This window comes from Cetorhinus maximus, chromosome 9 (assembly GCF_964194155.1).
Source record: "Cetorhinus maximus chromosome 9, sCetMax3.hap1.1, whole genome shotgun sequence".
Classification (NCBI taxonomy): Eukaryota; Metazoa; Chordata; class Chondrichthyes; order Lamniformes; family Cetorhinidae; genus Cetorhinus; species Cetorhinus maximus.
Window position 1 is genome coordinate 38,702,847 of NC_135887.1, and position 22,085 is coordinate 38,724,931.

Consider the following 22,085-nt stretch of genomic DNA (forward strand, 5'->3'; position numbering starts at 1 on the left):
TACTTGGCTTGAAGTTGTCACATAGCAAGTATCTTGCATCCACCATGTGCTAAAATTCTACTTAAAATAATAATGAGGACATGTTAACACTGTTTTAATGAGGTGGTTAACTGTCCAGCAGTGTTAGTGAGTGAATTAAAAGTCAGTCTGAAAATGACTGGCAAGGTTCCATTTGTTTAGAAAGAGCTATATTAGTCATAGAATGGTCAATACTGATTGGACGATGACTTGTTTTTTGCCTTAAAAGGTGATTATTGTTTCAGAAGGGCACGCACAGCTCAACGGACGAAAGTGAAAAAAAAAAACCCCATGCTCTCGCTCACAACATCCAGACGTTAACTTTTCATTTCCAGACTCTGGCTTTGTCAGCTGCAGCAGTTTCTAAATTAATCAGCTTTGAACTGAAACTCTTGCCTGAGCTCTGCTGAGTTGGACTAATTCCTCAGTTTTGCAATGCTGCAGCTCGCAGCACCGCCACATACAGAAAGAGAATGGAGAAGGCGGACGAGGTGAGGTGGCGTGGGTGGTAAAACTCACAGCCTGGGAACGCAGCAAGCAGTCAACCACAGGCTGGGGAGGGGAAGTTGCTGTTCGAACAGATAAGAAATATCTGCTGCCCCACAGGAGCCCATAAACTTCTCCGATTGCACAGTGGCACACATGAGCTGTATAAAGCCTGTGCTGAAGAAGCCAACTTCCTCATTCAATGTGAGGCACAGTCAACTAGGCCCCAAGGTCAAATATGGGTTTTCAGTAAAGCTGCTGAATACTTCAGCCCCTTGCTAAGATACTAGACTGATGCAATGTTCCAACAAAGTCAGCTTCCTCTTTCTGTGAATAATTTTTGTTCTGTTGTTTCAGTTCTTCAGATGGTTTTATTGTAAAAATCACCAGACTCCAAATTAAAACCTGTTCTTAAACTGGCACCAACCGTTCATTTCTAACAATAAATAAAGAATAACGGATAACCAGGAGTGGGTTTACAGGCTGGATCTAATCGTGGAGGTTTGGATGGTTTACACACACAATATCTGAAAGTAAGGTACAGCCTGGAATCTAATCAGGGGCTTTCGGTGGTTTTATATATCGAATGATGGATACCTGGGAGTGAGTTACAGGGTGGAATTTAAGCAAGTGTTTCAGATGGTTTATCAAAGTGTAGATATTGACTGAGTGTGCTGGTAGTACAGGTGCTAAATGGGTGAGCGTGGAGTTGGAAAATCAGATGAAAAAGCTGTAGGCCTGTATCTTGCCTGTTCCACAAGCCACACAGTTTCCTGCTAAGAGAAAGACATTACACAAAGCCCTAAAAGTAATAAATATTTATGCTAATGACTATCAGTCGTGATGTTCCTTGCTTTTTGTGTGGAATGCATTAACAGGTTTGTTTGCCCATATAAAATGGACACTGGAGGAAGGGCATCTTCTAGCCTTTTGCTAATTTAATTCTTTATTGTAGGAATTGAAGTTTATCTATTGAAGCATGTGCAATTCCTTTTGCCACATTTTACTGTGGCATTAGTTTCTTCTTTTGCTTGGCTTTCATTTTGCATTTTATTTGACTCCACCGCATGCTCCCCACCTCCCCCCACACAACCCACCCCACCTCCCCCCCCGCCCTCCGCCCATCAACCCCCACCCCGGTTTGTTTACCATGGCATTATCATCATCTACAATTTTAGCTATTGCAGCCAAATATTTAATGAACATTTATACTACCCAGCATTATCTGCCATATTAACCCCTTAGCTGTGTATTAATGTATCATTGCAGCTGACAGAGGACGGAATTTTCCGTTCTGGAGACTAAGTGTGGTGGCGGGTGGGAAAATTGGCGTGTTTACCGCTGGGTGGCAGAGCGGATTTTTGTGCCCGGTATTCAGCTTTTCAGTGCACTACTTATGCATCAGCAAGGAGCTTATTGAATCTCGTGGCGGGACAGGCAGCGATTCGTCTGCCCTGTCATTACCTCACGGGGTCGAAATTCTTGGTGCCATATTTAAACGGCACCTGCACACACATTTACTCTCTGACCAGACCAAGTGTGTGCTGATAACTCAAAGCATGGGATCGAAAAGAAACAAACTATGTGCTCCACGGTTCAGCGGCCTCCTTGCTGATTCTCTTCCTCCATGCAGGAAAGGCGGGAGGTCCTCTTTCTGAGGGACGGTAGCACGAGGGCCGCCCATCTATCCTCGGCAGCCTAGGTGGAGGTCGCCAGGGAGGTCAGCGCCCATGGGAAATAAAAAAGGCCCGCCCTGCAGTGCAGAAGACAATGAATGATCTGACCTGCTGGCCACCAGGGTAAGTGAACTTTCCCCTCATTCTGAACTCACATTCTCATAAGGGTTTGCAGTCTAAGGGCTACAGTCCACAGGGATCTCATACACTATCAGCAGATGGGGCATCAACACTTAATGTCTGCCAGCCATTTTAACATCACCATCTCACCTAAGACCTTGCACAAATGGCACCTTCAGCCCTTACTGGGGAGGGCTCAGCACACACAGCAGGCATGCATTGTCCTGAATTCCTCTTCAATCTGTAGTACTCACAGTCCACCCAACTGTCTTTATGCAGGCCAAGATAGCCCACAACAAGAGGGAGAGATGCCAGACTGGAGGGGGCGATCCCGGATTTGCAGGACCATTCCCACTTCCAGGAGGAGGCGGCAGAGTTGGCTGGAGAAGAGAGGGATCAGTCTTGTGTGGAAGGCGAGATTGGCCTCCCCCAACAAGCCAGTGAGGATACATCCTCTATTCCTTGGCCACACCCTGACAATCACTGTGAGTTACATAAATCTGCTTACTCAAGCATTAATTCTATCTTCTCTCTGTTCCAGGTGCCAACAGGGAGAAGCTGGGACACTCCTCCAGCCAACACATCAGCCCCAGCCCCCAGACCACCTCAGATGAGTAGGAGGACAATCCACTTGAAGAAGACCTGTTACTACATTCCCCTGCACCCTCCACCAGTGCAGAGACACACACCTCGGTGGGTCCTAGATCTATAGTAGGCTCAGGGTCACTCTCCGGTGATCACCTTACCGAGTGTGTCCATAGAAAATGGAGGCAGTGACAGCTGAGATATCTGGCACTCAGAAGACTGCTGGAGACTAGGCCCCTGCTGAGTCCAAGTCAGATGATGAGCCTCTGCAATTGGCCCTGGCCAAATTGTTAGAGATGCAAAGAAGGCAGGGGAACATCAGGCAGAGTTGTCAGAGGCCGTTACCAGACTGGAACGAAGGATGGAGGAGACCATCTGTGTTTTCTCTGATGCTGTGGCTCTGGCGTGCGAGCACGTCGAAGTATCCATGGGATGGGTGGTGGTTGCCTTGGAGACCAGGGTCCAGCAGTTTCTGTCGATTTGCGCTCAGACCTGCACACCATCGCTCTAGTCCTCCCTCAGGTGCCCCTTCTCTTCAAGGAGACAGAAAGGGATCCTCGGGCACCCAAAGGGAAGAGGAGCATCAGCCGGACACCCAGGGCCACCCCCCAGGACACTCCCAGGGTGTCCAGCTGCTCCAAATCCCCTCTGCCTGTGACCCCATCAACCCCAGCTTATCATGCCGAGGAGGATGCACCTGTCCCTGAGCAAGAAACGCACAGCAGGTCGGGGCCCTCCAGGCTTCAGGCCCCCAGTCACCTGCCTTAAGTCAGCCCAGACAATGGGGCCTAGCAGTCAGCAGGCTGCCTCCTCCTCTGCTGTGGATGTTGGGGCTGCACCAAGATGAGGCGGTAGAGTAAGCAAAATTAAGAAATTATGAATGCACAGTGGTGGCACAGGTGTTCAATCACAGTAAATAGTTTGCACCTTTGTAAATATATTTTGATTCTCTCACTCAATGTCTCAGGTGCTGAATAGCTCTTCGATGTGATTCAATGTTCTATGCTCATTCAAGGGTCTCAGATGCCCCCAGTCCTAAGTTGTGTCCTTTTGTGTCCCTCAGCTCCATGTTGTCTAACTCAATCTCATCTCAGTCAGTCGCCTTCAGTTCCACATAAGCAAAATGAACAAAGGCAGTTCCTGACCGAACATGATGGTTGGACAATGCAAATGTAAGCTTTGCATCAGAGGATCTAATAATGTGGCCTCATGAGTATTGTCTTTGGAAGGTTATTGATCATGCTGATGCAGCAACACTGAAGTCCATTCTTTGTGAATGTTATAGGACTTGATTGAGAACCATGTTGGAGTTACTCCAAGTCCAGTTGGCAACAGCCTGCATTTAATGACTGTCAGGTTTTGGTCACAGTATGAATCATTGTTGAGGACCATAGTCTTTCATGGCTGCCTTCAGCATTCTCTCGCTACCATGCTTATGGCTAAACATTAACCCTTTATTAGTTCCCATTCTCCACATGCATGATGTAGAGCTATGGAGGTTGGTTTTCCTTGCTATCATTTGTAATGTCTGCTAGACGGCAATGAGTGTGCAATGTCAGAGTTGCGTGCCAAGTCTGGTGATACCAGCCTATTACATATGAGGGTGTTAGCTGTACCGGAAGGGCTGCCTGGATTGGCATGAGAGAATCCTGTGCCAGGTACCAGACGCGCATTCATTGTGGATTTCATGACCTGACTGTGCAATCAGTGTATTAGGGTTCCTTGGAAATATTGCACTTTGGGAGGTCGAAAAGGTGGTGGACTGGAATGGGATGAAAGCGATGCACCGGCACATCTCCTGAGTGCTCTTCAGTATTAACAAGGGTACTAAGTTATCATTAAATGATGTGTCAATACTGAGTGGTCGATGTGTCTTCCAGATGCCAGGGCAATGCTGAAAGTCAGCTTTGCTGGTGGAGTGCTTATCCCATTGCACAATGGCCACATGCTCCCTAGGGTGCGTAGCCTTCCAATGATGAGCCCACTATTAGCCTTGATGCCTTCCTTTGGAGATTGATGACCTTGAGTCTATGATGACAAAGAAAGTCTTGATGTCTTTCCTGGCTCGAAGGGTCAGGAGAACTGCACTTGTATCAGCTTGTCTTCACCTTACCCTTCCCGGAAAGTTGTTGCTATGAGGGTGTCATGCCCATACAATGGCATCCTCAAGAGGTGTGTCTGCCTCCTCACCCTCTTCAGCTTTATCTCATTCCACGTCCTCCTCGTCCAAGGAGTCGTGTGGCTCATCCATGTCTCCAAGTGGCAACACATCCCCCCTTTGCAGCGCTAGGTTGTGTAGGGCACAGCAAACAATGATGATGCAGGACACCATCTGTGGAGAGCTTTGAAGAGACCCACCTGACTGGTTCAAACATCTGAAGTACATCTTTGGGATGCTAATAGTTTGCTCTATTAAGGACCTTGTGGCTGAATGTGCCGCATTGTATCTCTCCTTTGATGCACTTTGTGGATGACGAACGGGTGTCATTAGCCACGTCTTTTGTGGGTACCCCTTATCACTGAAAGGCCAACCCCCAATGCATCAAGACCCCTCAAAGATCTGTGGCACCTGGGAGTGACTCAAGATGTAAGAGTCATGTGAGCTCCCTGGGTACCTAGCACAAACACGCATGATCTTCCTTCAGTGATCACAGGTAAACTGGATATGTAGAGAGTGAAATCCTTTTCTATTAATGAACCTTAATGGCTGCTGCCAGGGAGCTCCTGGAGCCACATGTGTGTAGTCAATTGCGCCCTGCACAGGGGGAAACTGGAGATCGCCATAAATTCCACAGCTCTGGCAGCCTGGCTTGCTTCATCCATGGTGAACAGGACATAGCAGTGTGTGCTTTACAGAATGTAAGCTCGAGGGATAGCGCCACAACTTTTGATTGAGCACTTTACAGCCTTATGGACTGAATGCTGAGTTCATCAATTTTAGATCCTAATCTCTGCCTCCATTTTATCGGATGTAACTGTTGGTGAAGATTGTGCTATTTTCATTTACACCTTCTCTAGACCCATCCTTTGTTTCTTTACCTGTCTCATTACTATCTCATTTCTCCTTCCACCATCACCCCTTTTATCATTTAATTTCTCCTGCCTTTCATCTTATCACGAACTTTCCCTTTGCTCCCCCAGGCCCATTCCCTGCCTCTCGGCGGGATTTTCCGCACCTGCCCACCGCCGCGATCTTCCGGTCCCGCTGCAAGTCAATGGACTTCTGGCTGGGGGGGGGGGGGGGGAGGGCAGCCTCACCCATGGCGCCTCCCACCCGTGACGGGGCTGGAAAATCCCGGCCTCTGTATTTGCTTAAAACCTGTTGCATCTCTAACATTTTCCAGGTCTGACGAAAGATCATTGACCTGAAATGCTAACTCTGTTTTTCTCTCCAAAGATGCTGTCTGATCTCCTGAATGTTCCAAGCATTTTATATTTTTGTTATACGAGGGTTTGCTAATAGGGCTAGATGAAGAATGACAGGAGGAGGTTTGTAAGGCCATAAATATTGGCATAGACCAGTTTCTCTGCTGATAGACACAATATAATTCCATGTAACATAGGCCAAAATGTACTGCTGGTGACAACAGCAAACAGCTATTTAATACATTTATTTTAAATAGGCCAACCCCCTGTCCCTATTAAAATAATACATAAAGAAAGGTGGTAGAAACACATTAAGGGCAGAATTTTTAGCTCGGCAGGCGGGTGTATGCCCAACCCGTGAAATCACACGAGATGATGTCAGGCGAGCATCCCAATGTCATCCTGCGCTCGCTCGATATTTTGGTCGACGGGCGAGTGCAAAAGTTGGAAGCGACAATTAAGAGGGCAATTAAGTCCAGTAATGGAGCAATTGATCCTGATTTTTCGTGGTCCGTCCCACCTCATGGTTGGCTGGGCGGCCTTTACATTTTTCATGAAGCATCATCCACGGCTGAGATGAGGTTTCCGTGGTTAAATAAAGTATAAACAAATTTTTGTGGACAGCAGTTTCAGTCGCTAAATTTTCAGGTGATTTATTATGACACACGGACACTTTCTTTCAGCCTCTGAAACCTTTATTTTTGTTTTTTCAGGTCTTCAGCTCCCCGAGGCAGCTCTCTGCCTTCAGGGAGATTTCTCTTAGCGCTGGCCTGCGCCCGTGTTGACGTCAGTGCCTGCCCTCTCGCCGTTCCCACCCCGCCAGCGCTGAGCTTCTCAGCACATTTCACGCGGGCTGGCTGTTAATTGGCCAGCCAATGTGAAATCGCGGTTAGGAGCCGATTGCGGTCGGCGGTCTGTTCCCCAGCCGATCCTGGGCCCGCCGATCTCGCCCAACTGCCGACCTAAAAATTCAGGTCAAAGCGTTTGTCAGCTATTATTATCAACAGTGATATGATATGTCGATGTGTCAGAAAGGGTTTGAAATGCATGGTGGCTTCATGACCATCTAAAAGAGGAAAAAATAGTATACTCTCTGGGTGTGGCTCTTCACCAGTACTCTAATCTGAGGCTTCCTTTTGATGACACTGACTCACCCTTATTTCTCTTGAAGCAAAAGCAAAAGCTGTTTACTTCAAAAGGTACGATTAGCGCATAATTAGTTTAAGTAATGCCTGACCCCCATCATGCTATGGAGTCAGGGAAGAGGGAGGTGTGATAGTGCCAGAGTTTTGTTCATAAGTAAGTGTCTAGATTGTAAACTGTTTCACAACCAGCAGTTCCTATCTTTCTCCGATATTCAGCTGCCTCTATGTAGTGATAAAGAGCAGGAGCCTTGTCTTATTTTTACCTCTTTCAATGTAGGAGCATCGAGGCTATTTATAGCTCCTCAGCTGCTGCTTAACTAACTAACCGCAGAGCTGGGATTGAATCTTGGATTTGATCTGTCTGGCGCTGTGCTATATTTGGAGGCATCACTTTGAGGACTTTCACCCCTTTCAGGGGTGTCCTCAAAGCATCCCTCCAGAGTCCAAACATGCCCGTTGACTCATTAAAGACCCTGGCTTGGGACCGACCAAAATGGGGAAAGCTCATTCGGGAAGACACCACAAACATCAAGAGACTTGGTCAAGAATGTGCAGAAACGACGTCGGGATGCCGGAGGGAGTGCACAAACCTTCAAACATCCAATCTATCCATCGCTTCAAGCAACGCTTGCCCCACATGTGCCTGAGTCTGCAGGTTGCACATTGGATTTATCAGCCATTTCAGAACCCATTGAACCAGAATGGAAGCAAGTCACCCTCAATCTCAAGGAGAAAGAGATTTGGAGACACCTTAACCCAGCATGTTTTTGGGACAAATTGCTTGGCATTCCTTATTGAGGTTAATTTCTCTTAGCTCATTAAGAATGTATTAAATGAGAGTTTTGTTTATTTTTTGCACATAAGCATGCCCGCACACTTGATTGGTCTGCTGTGAGGTTAGAATCAATGTGGAGAGCAGTCATGATGGACTGAATGGTATCCTTCGGTCCTGTATTATTCTATGATTCTATGAACTAAAGCACATAGAACTGTCATTCAGAACCTGCAGCAATGGTGATGAATCACACTCTAACCATCTCAATGATCACTTATCTAGAATAATAGAGTCAGAGAGGTCTACAGCACAGAAAAGGGCACTTCGGCCCAACGAGTCTGCGCTGGTCAAACAAGTACCTAACTATTCTAGCATTTTCCAGCACTAGGCCCATAGCCTTGTATGCTATGGCATTGCAAGTGCACATCCAAATACTTCTTAAATATTATGAGGGTTTCTGCCTCGACCACCCTTTCAGGCAATGGGTTCCAGATTCCCACCACCCTCTGGGTGAAAAAATTCTTCCTCACGTCCTCTCTAAACCTCCTGCCTCTTACCTTAAATCTATGTCCCCTGGTTATTGATCCCTCTACCAAGGGGAAAATTTTCTTCCTGTCTACCCTATCTATGCCCCTCATAATTTTATACAACTCAATCATGTCCCCCCTCAATCTCCTCTGCTCCAAGGAAAATAACCCCAGTCTATCCAGTCTCTCCTCATAACTAAAACACTCAAGCCCAGGCAACATCCTGGTAAATCTCCTCTGCACTCTCTCTAGTGAAATCACATCCTTCCTATAATGTGGATTCCAGAACTGCACGCAATACTCTGGCTGTGGCCTAACCAGCGTTTTATACAGTTCCAGCATAACCTCCCTGCTCTTATATTCTATGTCTCAGCTAATAAAAGCAAATATCCCATATGCCTTCTTAACCACCTTATCTACCTGTCCCGCTACCTTAAGGGACCGGTGGACATATACACCAAGATCCCTCTGATCTTCAGTACTTCCCAGGGTCCTACCATTCATTGTGTATTCCTGTGCCTTGTTTGTCCTGCCTAAGTGCATCACCTCACACTTATCCGGATTAAATCCTATCTGCCACTGATCAGCTCACCTGACCAGCCCGTCTATATCCTCCTGTAATCTAAGGCTATCCTCCTCACTATTTACCACCCCACCAATTTTCGTGTCATCCGTGAACTTACTGGTCAACCCTCCTCCAATCAAGTCTAAATCGTTTATATATACCACAAAGGAAGGGACCCAACACCGATCCCTGTGGAACCTCACTGGACACAGGCATCCAGTCACAAAAACACCCCTCGACCATCACCCTCTGTTTCCTGCCACTCAGCCAATTCTGGATCCAGTTTGCCAAATTGCCTTGGATTCCATGTGCTCTTACCTTCGTTATCAGTCTCCTATGCAGGACCTTATCAAAAGCCTTGCTGAAGTCCAAATAGACTATGTCAAATGCATTGCCCTCATCTACACACCCGGTCACCTCTTCGAAAAATTCAATCAAATGGGTCAGACATGACCTCCCCTTAACAAAACCATGCTGACTGTCCTGGATTAATCCCTGCCTCTCCAAGTGCAGATTAATTCTGTCCCTCAGAATTGCTTCCAATAGTTTCCCCACCACTGAGGTTGAGGTTAGACTGACTGGCCTGTAGTTCCCTGGTTTATCTCTTCCTTCCTTCTTGAATAACAGTATCGCATTTGTTGTCCTCCAGTCCTCTGGCACCTCTCCTGTGGCCAGAGGTATTGAAAATTATTGCCAGCGCCCCTGCTGTCTCCCCCCTTGCCTCACTCAAAAGGCTGGGATACATTTCATCCGGGCCTGGAGATTTATCTACTTTTAAGCCTGCCAGACCACTTAGAACCTCCCCACTTTCTATGCTAATTTCTTTAATTATATCACAGTCCTTCTGCCTGATTTCCATACCCACGTCATCCCTCTCACTTGTCTACACCGACACAAAGTATTCACTTAAAACCCTACCGGCTCCACACACAAATTACCACTATGGTCCTTAATGGGTCCTACTCTTTCCCTTGTCATCTTCTTACTCTTAATGTACTTGTAAAATAACTTTGGATTTTCCTTTATTTTACCTGCCAATGCTTTTTTAAGTCTCTTTTTGCTCTCTTAATTTCCTTTTTAAGTTCCCCCCTACACATTCTATACTCCCCTAGGGCTTCCGCTGTTTTGAGTCCTCGGTATCTGCCATAAACCTCCCTTTTTCTCTTTATCCAATCCTGTATATCCCTTGACACCCAGGGTTCCCTGGAATTATTGGTCCCACCCTTTATCTTTACTGGAATATGTTGGCCCTGTACTCTCCCTAATTCCTTCTTGAATGAGTCCTGCTGCTCTGACGCAGATTTACCTAAAAGTAGCTGCTCCCAGTCCACTCTGGCCAAATCATATCTGATCTTATTAAAATTGGCCTTCCCCCAATTTAGAACTCCGATTCCTGGCCCATCCTTGTCCCTTTCCATAACAACCTTGAACCTAATGGATTATGATCACTATCTGAAAAATGCTCCCCCACTGATACCTCTACCACTTGCCCAGCTTCATTCCCTAAAAATTAAGTCCAGGACCATCCCCTCTGTTGTAGGACCTTTTACGTACTGGCTTAAAAAGCTCTCCTGGATGCATTTTAAGAATTCTGCTCCCTCTAAACCTATCACATTATGGCTAACACAGTTAATGTTGGAGAAGTTGAAATCCCCCACTATTACTACCCTATTATTTTCACACTTCTCTGAAATTTGCCTAGATATCTGCTCTTCTACTTCTCCCAGACTGTTTGGGGGTCTATAGTGCATTCCCAGCAATGTGATTGCTCCTTTTTTGTTTTTAAGTTCTACCCATATGGCTTCATTTGAGGAGCCTTCTAAGATGTCATCCCTCCTTATGGCTGTAATTGATTCCTTGATCAATATTGTGTTACCCCATCTTCTTTTACCTCCTTCCCTGTCTCGCCTGAAGACCCTATATCCTGGAATATTGAGCTTTCGATCCTGCCCCTCTCTCAACCGTGTCTCTGTGACAGCAATGACATCATACTTCCATGTGTTAATTTGTGCCCTCAGCTTATCTGCCTTATTCGTCAGACTCCTTGCATTAAAATAAATACCATCCAACCTTGCCGAACTCCCTTGCGCCTTAACTGGCCTATAATTCCTATGCCTTCCAAGCTCACTTGCTCTCTCTTCTAATTTTGGCTGTGCATCTCCCCCTGCTGAACCTCCTCTCAGGATCCCATCCCCCTGCCAAGTTTAAACCCTCCCCAACAGCACTAGCAAACCTCCCCGCAGGGATGTTGGTCTCATTCCGGTTCAGGTGCAATCCGTCCACCTTGTACAGGTCCCACCGGCCCCAGAAATCTAAAGCCCTCGCTCCTGCACTATCTCTCCAGCCATGCATTCATCTGGACTAACCTCCTATTTCTATACTCACTAGCGTGTAGTACCGGAAGTAATCCAGGAATTACTACCTTTGAGGTCCTGTTTTTTTAATCTGCTTCCTAGCTCCCTAAATTCTGCTTGCAGGACCTCATCCCTCTTTCTACTTATGTCATTGGTACCAATATGTACCATGATATTTGTTTGTTTGCCCTCCCCCTTTAGAATGCCCTGCAGCTGTTCAGTGACATCCTTGACCCTGGCACCAGGGAGGCAATATACCATCCTGGAGTCACGTCTACAGTTGCAGAAATGCCTGTCTATTCCCCTTACTATCGAGTCTCCTACCACTATTGCTCTTACCCTCTTTTTCCTCCCCCCCCTGTGCGGCTGAGCCACTCACAGTGCCATGAGCGTGGCTGCACTCCCCAGAGGAACCATCACTCTCACCATTTTCCAACACAGTAAAATGGTTTTCGAGTGAGATACACCCTGAGGATTTCCTGACTACCTGCCTGACGCCTTTCTTCTGACATTTTTGTGTTAATTGAGCTGTAGAGGATGTAAGATTGTGCACTCATAAAGAGATCAAAGGTGATTTCAGTGAAGCAGATATCACTGTGGGGACCCTAGCCTTCATAGCGAATGATATCCAGGAACTGAAAAATGGTAGTGACAACCCCATAGCACATAGCGGTTCTCAAACTAGAGCTGGGGGTCTGTAAAGACTCTACAGACATCTGTGAAATAACCTTTCTAGCAGGCCAGAAAGAAAAACACAAGAGCGGGGTGAGTAAAGACAAGGAAGCAAAAAAAGACATATTGTCCACTTTGTATAAATTAATGATAGTTGATGTTATCCTTACACAAGTAGCTGACAAGATGTGCACTCCAGAAGTTCCCAATAGCTGCCCTTCTTCATGGTGGTAGGTGCCTTAGCTGCCAGGCTTTCGATGGTGAATCTTGCATTTTCTTCTGGCGGGAGGGGCGGAGAGAGCCCAGCTACTGCTGCGACAGTGGGTTTGCATTCAATGTTGACACATGCAAGAGAGCAAGTGCCATTATAATGTTGCCTGACCTGCTGAGTGTTTTCAGCATTTTTCAGTTATAGTAACCTTTTGGGGGCACGGGAGGAGGGGTTGGTAGTGGGGTATGGTTAGCTCAGTTGGCTAGACAGCTAGAATGATGGCAAGAGCACAGGGTTCAAACCCCATTCTGACTGAGGGGGCCTGTCTCCTCAGCCTGTCCCACAGTAAAATCAACGCATAAGCCACGGTTCAGCGCCCCTCAAATAATAGAGGATGCTGCATGTAGAAGAAGAAGTAATCTCTTACACAACAAAAACAAACTTACCTGGAAAAACTCAGCAGGTCTGACAGCATCTGCGGAGAGGAATACAGTTAACGTTTCGAGTCCGAATGACCCTTCAACAGAACTAAGGAAAAATAGAAAAGAGGTGAAATATAAACTGGTTTAAGGTGGGGTGGGACAGGTACAGCTGGATAGAGGGCCAGTGATAGGTGGAGATTGCCAAAAGATGTCATAGACAAAAGGACAAAGAGGTGTTGACGGTGGTGATATTAGCTAAGAAATGTGCTAATGGTGACATTAAGGGTAGAAAGCAGGACGAGCAAGGTACAGATAGCCCTAGTGGGGGTGGGGTGGGGGGGGAAGGGATTGAAATGGGCTAAAAGGTAGAGATAAAACAATGGATGGAAATTCATTTAAAAATAATGGAAATAGGTGGGAAAAGAAAAAAATATATAAATTATTGGAAAAAGGGGGATCAGAAAGGGGGTGGGGATGGAGGAGAGAGTTCATGATCTAAAATTGTTGAACTCAGTATTTAGTCCGGAAGGCTGTAAAGTGCCTAGTCGGAAGATGAGGTGCTGTTCCTCCAGATTGCGTTGAGCTTCACTGGAACATTGCAGCAGGCCAAGGATGGACATGTGGGCATGAGGAGTGATCTCTTGTTGATTTGATTCTAGTAATCATGGAAAAGTTGTCAATCTCAAATACATAAATCTTCCATCATATTGCAATAATGTTAATTTCTTGCATGATTAAATAACACTGAGAAATTGGGCAGGATTTGCACAGATCTGTAAAATGTTCTTGAGAGTGTGGCATTCAAGTAAGTACTCTGAAATAGAATTTGAGGAAAGGAAACACATAAGTATTTAGGAAGTTTTGTTTTAAATTAAATAGCTGCCTGCTTTGAGCCTGTTAAACTTCTAAATATGGTGAGACTGCAGTTAACACAGATTTGGCCAATAGCTTTTTGTGATCTGCGAACTGATTGTATATGTACACCATTTGCAGGCAAGTATTATTAAAAAAGAGTTCTTTAATTGCTCCCCAATGATAGCCTGCTGCCGTGTCAATTCCTGCTCCAGCACACCAGACTCCACATAATTCCTGCTGGCTTCAGCTAAAAGTCAGTCCTGAAATACCATAGTGAGCCAAGGTGGTTAAAGGGACCTCATGCCAGTGTGGCTAAGCAAACCTGTCACCAATCCTTCTCAACCCCAGCTTCAATGTTATGCACTCGTTCTAAGTTAAAACCAGGGCTAATGTTTCCCACCTACTGTATTTGGAAGAAGGCTATGTAGAAGAAAGGTGCAATAAGGGTTACTGCAGCTATCTAACACCATTCGAAATCAGATTGCCTGTCAATGAATTTACATTGTTACCATAATGTTGGCGTAACGACTCCGCCCACTCTATGGGCGGAATCTTCTGGGCCCTCCTGGAGTAGGAAGAAAAGTGGGAGGAGAACGTAATTGCATGGGAGGCCAAAATTCAGCTTCCCAATGGCAGGATAAACTTTTGCAATTAAGTCCTCGGAACTTTAAAGGTGGGTCGAGCTTCCCCACAGCATGCTTGTCAAAAGGCCAGCTTGTCAGAATTCAGCTCCCCCTCCAAATTAAGTTGTCCACGAGCGAGAAATATGTGCCTTCAGATTCACGACTGCAAATAAGTGGTGTGCACCTGGCAAGGTAGACTCCTTCCTGGGCTTTGGAGTGAGTAGCCACTGCTTTGCCCTTCTCAGGGACTGTTCGTAAATGTCAGGCTATTGATTGACATCAGGTACCAGTCGGCCAAGCTGTATGGGAGCTGGGCAAGGGTGGCAGGGTCAGCGAGGCAGAGTAGAAGGGTGCCTGGGGAAGGAAGCCAGACTGACCAGGGCAGCGAGGGAGGAAGGCTGTCTGGGCCAGGGAGGGTGCAGGGACGTGGGTGGGAGGGAAGAGCCTTACATATTGTTATAGGTTCAAGGGTAACAGGGCCAGTTCAAGGGTGACAGAGGGGAGAGGGATGGTTATCTTGGGTTGGTCAAGGGTGATGGGGGGAAGTTGGTGGGTGACAGTGGGAGGGTAGAAGGTGGTGGAGCGAGTTTGAAAGGTGACGTGTGGTTTTTTTTATCTGAACTAGAGAACACAGTCAGTCAGCAAGTGCAATCCCTCAAAGTTGAAGGAGGGTCTTGTTGTGTGGGTGGAGTTAAAAGTGAACGTAATTGGTCAACTAAAGGGACATCCTAATAACCATGATGCAACTGGATGAGAACCATGCTCACTTGTATTACTCCCTCTGTGGTGCAGCAGGTTGCTCCCTGATTCATGGAGCTTATAACATCCAACAAGGTCAGGAACTGCAGTAATCTTACCTCATAGGACAATCCCCAGTCCCTGGAATAAGTCTGGTGAACCTTGGTTGAAACCCCTTCATGTGAGGTCAATCCTTCTCTAGGTAAGGAAATTAACAGGACAGGCAATACTCCAGGTGAGATTACTCCAAGGCTGTAGTCACCTACAGCCAGGCCTCTTTTATCTTACACTCAATCCCTCTTGCAATCTTAGGCCAATTTGCCTGTTGCCTCCTTTCTTGCCGGTTGCACCTGCTCCTTAGCTCACAGTTACTTTTGAACAAGAACAGCCAGGCCTGTTCGGATGTCCACACTTCTCATTATCTCAGCATCTAGGAAGGACACTGGTTTTCTATTCTTCAGACCACAGTGGACAGCCTGACGCTTTTCACCCTCACACTCCATTTACAGTGTTCTTGACCATTCACTTAGCCTGTTTAACTCCCCTTGAGTACTCTTTGCATCCTCCTCACATCTCACATCAGGACAACAGCAGCAGGAGATGCAATGACTTTGTTGCAGATGCTGTGCAGGCAGCATTCTCATAGAGCTCAGAACCTGGTGAGGTGAAACTGATGGAATGCATGATGTGTGCTTAGGCTGCACATCTTCATTTCAGAATAGTCAGTGATTACGATCCTGATGATGTGAGACAAGTGTCTGGATTATAAGATGTATTTGGGATCTGAAGGGAGACCAGATTCCATGCCCTGACATGTCCGCAACCGTTGAAGCAACTAGCAGCAAAATGAGAATGCAGCAAACTTCCAAACTGCGCAAGTGAGCATATATTTACAAGTTTGCAACATCTATACCATGGTTGGACGCCCATGCCATGCATGTGCCTTCAAAGCTTCTTCATCTTTCTTTTCCTACCCGGTACACTTGGATGACTACAACACTCTGGTCTTTCCATCCACGTAGGCTTTGTCCTGGTCCTTCCTGGCAATTTCCGCAGCCTCTTCCTCAAAGGGCATGAGGATTCTTATCTTGGATAGACCTCCTCCAGTCTTATTTTGCTCCTGGCAATTATGAGCATTGTTCATCTGCAAACAGATAGACAGAATGATTGAGAGTCATCTCAATGGGTGTATGACCGCTTTATGAGCATGTATGCCCATTACAGCTCCTGAATCTCCTCAGTAAGTGCTTGACAGCCACATTGCCCTGCAATTGGGACAACATTGACAACAGGAAGTGGCTACCACACATTCAGTGCACATGTTCCATCTGCTGCTGAGGCTTGCAAGCCAAAACCCTTGTCTGACATCCTGCACTCACATGCTTTCACTGCCTGATGCCCTAATGAGTGTCACTTTGCAGCGGGTAGACAGTGCCACTTACCCTGGCGGAGTGCAGCAGATCATTCACCCTTTTGTGGCACTGGAGTCAGTCTCTGGAGAGGGCCCCACGGGCTCTAACCTCTGCTGCGACGTACGTTCAGCCTGTCTTGATCAGGCAGGAGGGCATCCTGTTTCCATCCCTGGGAAACAGGGCCTCCCACCATTCCTAGATGGCCTGGAGCAGAACCTACAGCGAGTTGTCTCTGACCTGTGGGGCCACTCTTTGTCTGCTCTGAGACATCACTGGTAGTGGCAGGGTGTGTGAATGACAGTGACAGTGATGCCGATGGCTTGCAGGGAGTGAGTGGTTATCCAGGTCCCTTTAAATATGGCGCCTGGGCCTTCGATGCCTGAGGTAAGGGAGGGGACAGTGACTCCCTGCCCGCCCCCGCCACCAGATTCACTGTGCCCCTAGCACATGCATATCTAATGAGCTGATCTGCATCCGATCACACGTGGCCAGTCGTCAGACCCCTAAACGGAAATCACCCTCATTTCCGCTCCCAGCTCTCAACTTAAATTCCAGAATGGAAGGTTCAGTTTGAGGGCTCAGTCAGCTGCACCTATTGGATCTCCTTAGTGGGACTGCCTGTCACATTGACTGGAGTAACAGCAGGTTTTCTTCATGGTGGCTCAGCTGTGAAGGTTGGTCATTGTAACCCTCCAGCCTGAGTGCTTGCTGGGTCTGGGGGAACTGAACGAGACCGCTCGGCGTCAGGTCAGTTGTACCCATTACTAATTGATACCTAAGGAGGCTACAGATGGCAGACATATTTGCCTGAGCATTTTCACAAAATATAACCACAAGAAATTTATTCTGTGTTCCAATTCTGACAGTTCAGTCAGGTAAGAGGTAAAAAATCCAAACAGGCTCAAAACAGACAAAGTCTATATCAAGCTGTTACGAATGATCAGACCAAACCTTGAGTACTGTGTCTAGTTCTACACCCAGAGATGTAAGGAAACATTCAAGCTCTGAAGGCAAGGCAGAGAAGAACCATGTCTAGTCTTTGATATCTCAGCTATGAGGAAAGACAGGCTCTTAAACATCCAAAGGTGACATCTTAGAGGTGATCTTGTAGAGGTAAATAAGATTGTAGAGGATAAGGTAAATACACAAAATTATTTTAAGTTAATTTGTATGGAGCAGTGTAAAGAACCACAGGGGATAAATTAGACAGACCCAGAAAACAGGTGTAGTGATTGTGCTGTGCAGTTTTCAACGTAAAGCAGGCAGCCGCCATCTTTATGTTGCCTGTTCATGATCATGTTTTCTGCATGCAGCCAGTACCAATCATGCTGTTCACTGCTAGCACCACTAAAAGATAACCTACATTGCTTAAAGTTAACCTGCACCACTGAAAGGGAAGGGGCATCACTGCTGCTGGAGGTGTTACATCATGCGGTGTAAACCAATGCAACAAAGACCAATGGCTGACCTTTGGAGAGCATGGCCAACAAAGCTTTTGGATGCTGCACTGGAAGAAGAGATGTCCTGTAACTGCAGTGGGTCAGAGCCCCCCGCACCCTCCCAAACCCCCCACCACACACAGTGAGAAGACAGTGGGAACAGGTAGGCATGTAGGTCAATGCAGTTTCACCCTGAGAACTTAGATGCAATGCCATAAGAAGTTTAATAGCTGCACATGAATGGCCAAGGCTAGTGAATGCATCTTCAAATGCCATACCATTCCAACTGCACCACTATCCCCAGCCGCTGCTCAATTCACCACATCCTCATCACTCACCAAGCGACAATCTTTATCAATCAAGATACATATCGAATATCTATATGCTTCACCTCACCCTCACACATTTAGCACCGCTGCAAGTCTCAAGCCCACATCTCACAACTTGAACACACTGGCAGCTATTCAACCATGAAGCCACATCAGGTAAACCTGCTGCATGACAGTCATTGACACAGTTCCCTGTCTCTTGCAGAAGAAGGTGGGGTGCATAATCAGAAGCAGCAGGAACTAACTAGAGAGGGAGAAGGAATGACCATTGCTGAGGCTGTGGCCAGTGATGGGCTTAAATCATTGAGGATTATGGTATATTTCTGCCCAATTGACCTCACACCCTACTTCAGCCTCATTCCACAACCTCTGCTGACTGAGAAGCTGCAGGTGCTGTAAGCAGGTATGCCTTACTTTCTACCCCTTCCCTCACCACAACCTTACCTTTGGGCCTTTCCTCTTTCAAGCTCCTCCATGCAAGGAGGAAAATCAAGAAGACAATGATGATGAAGACACACCATCACTTGATTTCAGACTTGCAGGCACCAGCTGGGGGGATATATTTTAGAGGATAGCATGGATCTCCGTGTGCTGAGACACACGGGGCACAAGTGGGCTGCAGTCAAAGCAGGAAGCAAGGATAGTGCAGGTTCAGTTTGTTGGAGATAAAGGTTCCACACTAGTTCTGCTGCAGATGACTTTGCTGGGCCAGGGTACAGAAAAGGGCTGATGGGTTTACACAACAAAACCTTCGGTCCATTGGGAAGCCTACGAGAAAACCTGAGTTCAATGTCAGAGAGAATGGAGGATTCCAGCTTGGCACAGGGCTTTGTGCAGAGCTCAGAGCCCATCCTTTCTAGCAGGAACTGGTGGCCAACTCCATCAATACACCTGTGGACACAAACATGGTGCAGCATCTGATGGTTGATGATTCAACTTTCAGTGCAAGGTCAGACTGCTGACATAGTTGGTGCGAATACCAGTATTCAAAGAGTTTGCAATGCGTCACAATAACCTTTCCTCCAATAGATATCTAGGGTTCCTGAAGCACCATGCTGGAAAAGTGACAGTGGCTTCATGGAGCATGAATTTGTTGTCCTGTCTCAGGATGACTTCTTTCATGTTCCCACCTCTGCTACTCTGCCACTGCCTCTGTTGTTGCCTGTCAGTAAGCCAACCCAACCTGCTGCCATCCATGGTGAGATGATGCAGTCTGAAGCTGGGTCTTTTAGGTCCAGAGCTGCTTAAGGTCATCCTCCAAGGCCATCTGCAGTCTCCCCCACTGAAAATTAGCAGCCTCCCACCAATCCACGTGGAAAGGGGCTGTCTTGGTTGCAGCCCCCCTTCTTTTTCCACTCCTTCTGCTGTCTCCTCATCCCTCTTCTAGCACCTTGTCCTGTTCTGCATGGTCCCTAGTCATTCTCCCAGTCATGGTTCATGAGTGTACCCATGTTTGGGAGTAACTGGCTTGTGAAGAAGCCTCAAAGTCACCAAAAAGTAATTTAGCACCTGTTGCAGTACTCTCTGCAGACTTTTGAGACTTGAAACAACTTTGGAAAGCACCAAAAACATATAGAATTGTGGCAACAATCAGAAGAAATAAACTAGCAACTAACTTTTAAGTGGTTGATGATCCCTTTAAATAGCATGAATGGGTTGGAGGGAGGGGTCATCAAGCTGCTTAACATTATATTCAGTGCAAGGTCATAAGAGGGTGTGAAGCTACAAAATGACAGCACTGGCAACAAATCAGCACTTCACACTGATTGACACCACAATATACCTGCTCTGCATACTTCTACTGGATGTTGAGAGCAACGCACACTAATCCATTACCAATGTGGAGTCTGGTGCACAGAAGTGTGCACATGTGCCATGAATGCCACATTGGTACCCTAAGTGCACTTGATAATGCCCATAAAAGCACTGTTCATGATTTTTTTCCAGCATTATGTAGGAAGTGGAATACAAAAGATAGGTAATGAGGTTATTTCAGAATTATTATTGTATGCCAGTGAGAGAGTTTGATCATTATGTACAAACAGAACAGGTGTTACAAAAGTACTCTAGCAAAGTAATTGCACTCTAATATAAACACTTAATGCAGCTCTCCCTAATGTTAATAGAGTTTGCAATGCATTTTGCTTTTTATTTGCAGAAGAAAATATGATGGCTCAACCATTGAGAATTAATTCAAAAGTCACACAACAACACAACTGTTTACATGTACAGGGATCAATGGCTGCTTTTGGAACTTACCCTCCCTGGACTATATGGAACAGCTAGGTGGCTGTCAAGCTGTTGCCAATCCCTTAGAAATACAAGTCTTCTGAGAACATATTACAAGAAGCATAAAACCCAAAGCATTCACAGCTAGAATAAGATGTGCTGCTCCTGGGCCCTGGGGAAGGGATACTTATCAGCTGTGGAACATGTAAAGTTAGCTTCCCAGTGCCAAACAGGTTGTCAAGATACTGCTCAGGAGTCCTCCACATCTCATCCTCTTGTGACTGTTCCACTCAGTTGTCACCAGTCACAGCTTTTCGCATCAATTGTCTTTGTTGGGTCAAGGTGAATGCATAATGAGAACTCATTAGTGTTTTTATCAATGCTTACACAAATGTTGAGGTGCAACTACGTTGTTGAACAAATTGTGACTGTTCTTACTGATGTCTCCTAGTGGCATCCGGAAAATTTTAGTGGAATTTGGTTATTTTCACTTTTAGCTACTTTCACTATCCGTTGTATGTCCTTGGCCACATGCCTGGTTCTGGAGCTTACACAGCTCATTGACTTATGTTCCTGGTGAAATGCAGCCTCCTACAGATCCAGGCCTCTGTTGCGCCCATGGTATCCGAACTCCATTGGGTAGTTGTGCTTCTAGCTGGTCTGCTAGCTGCATGCTCAAATCTCCTCGATATCTTCTCCTGTTGACCCTGTTCCTCCTTCTCAAATATGTTTAATACAAACAAAACATTATGATGCACCCATGATGCTAAGTTCACTGAGAGACTCCCTGAATATTTTTGTAAACCATGGACCTTCATAATCTGTCAGCTCCCTTGGAGGGAAAGGGGGCAGAATTGCTTTGGCCACTGGGTGTAACATTATTTTAATTACATGCATAATGATTTTCTTGCTTCATTTATGTGTTAAAGGCATAGACATGTTCTATTTGGTGAAGAAAGGAAATGTAAAATAGGCAGCAAGTGTCCCAGAATATTACAATTTTATTAATTTAATAAAGCTTCCTTTTGTAATCTGTTGTAATCTGTTTTTCATACTTATTATTGTTTATTTTACTCTTTTGTACCCAATGGTATTCTATTGTACCTTATATCTCATGGTATCTTTTTGTATCCTATTAAATTCTCTTATATTGTGTCCTAGCATATTCTATGGTATCACATTGTAATCAGTTGTATCCTATTGTATTCTATGGTATCATTTTCTATCAAAATGTATTGTACTCTATTCTGCTGTACGTTTCTGTATTCTGTGCCATCCCACTGTAGTCATGCTCATGCTAGTACAAGTTATTAAAGACTCAAATACAGTGAAGATTATCCAAATGGACTGAGGTAGTCTTTTAATTAATAGACTCAACTTCTGTAATCATTCAATCTATCCACAACTTAATATTCTGGTACACATGCCAGCCTAGTCACAGCTTGATGCAACAGTACACTAACCATGTGTGGTATAATAGATTGGACCATCAATTAATACAATAATTCATAGATAATGAGCAGTAAACATAATTGGAG

At 45.9% G+C, this 22,085-nt stretch overlaps 1 long non-coding RNA gene across 2 annotated transcripts; it reads left to right on the top strand.

Moving 5' to 3' along the window:
* Positions 1-485: 485 nt before the first annotated feature.
* LOC144684192 (uncharacterized) lies at positions 486-21,884 on the top strand. Of its 2 annotated transcripts, none has more exons than XR_013577441.1 (5): positions 486-1,042; positions 2,138-2,303; positions 2,580-2,713; positions 2,842-2,993; positions 20,477-21,884. It is a non-coding gene; the product is annotated as an uncharacterized LOC144684192 (long non-coding RNA). The 2 variants fall into 2 exon arrangements; XR_013577442.1 differs by having other exon boundaries at positions 486-1,037.
* The last annotated feature ends 201 nt before the right edge of the window (positions 21,885-22,085 follow it).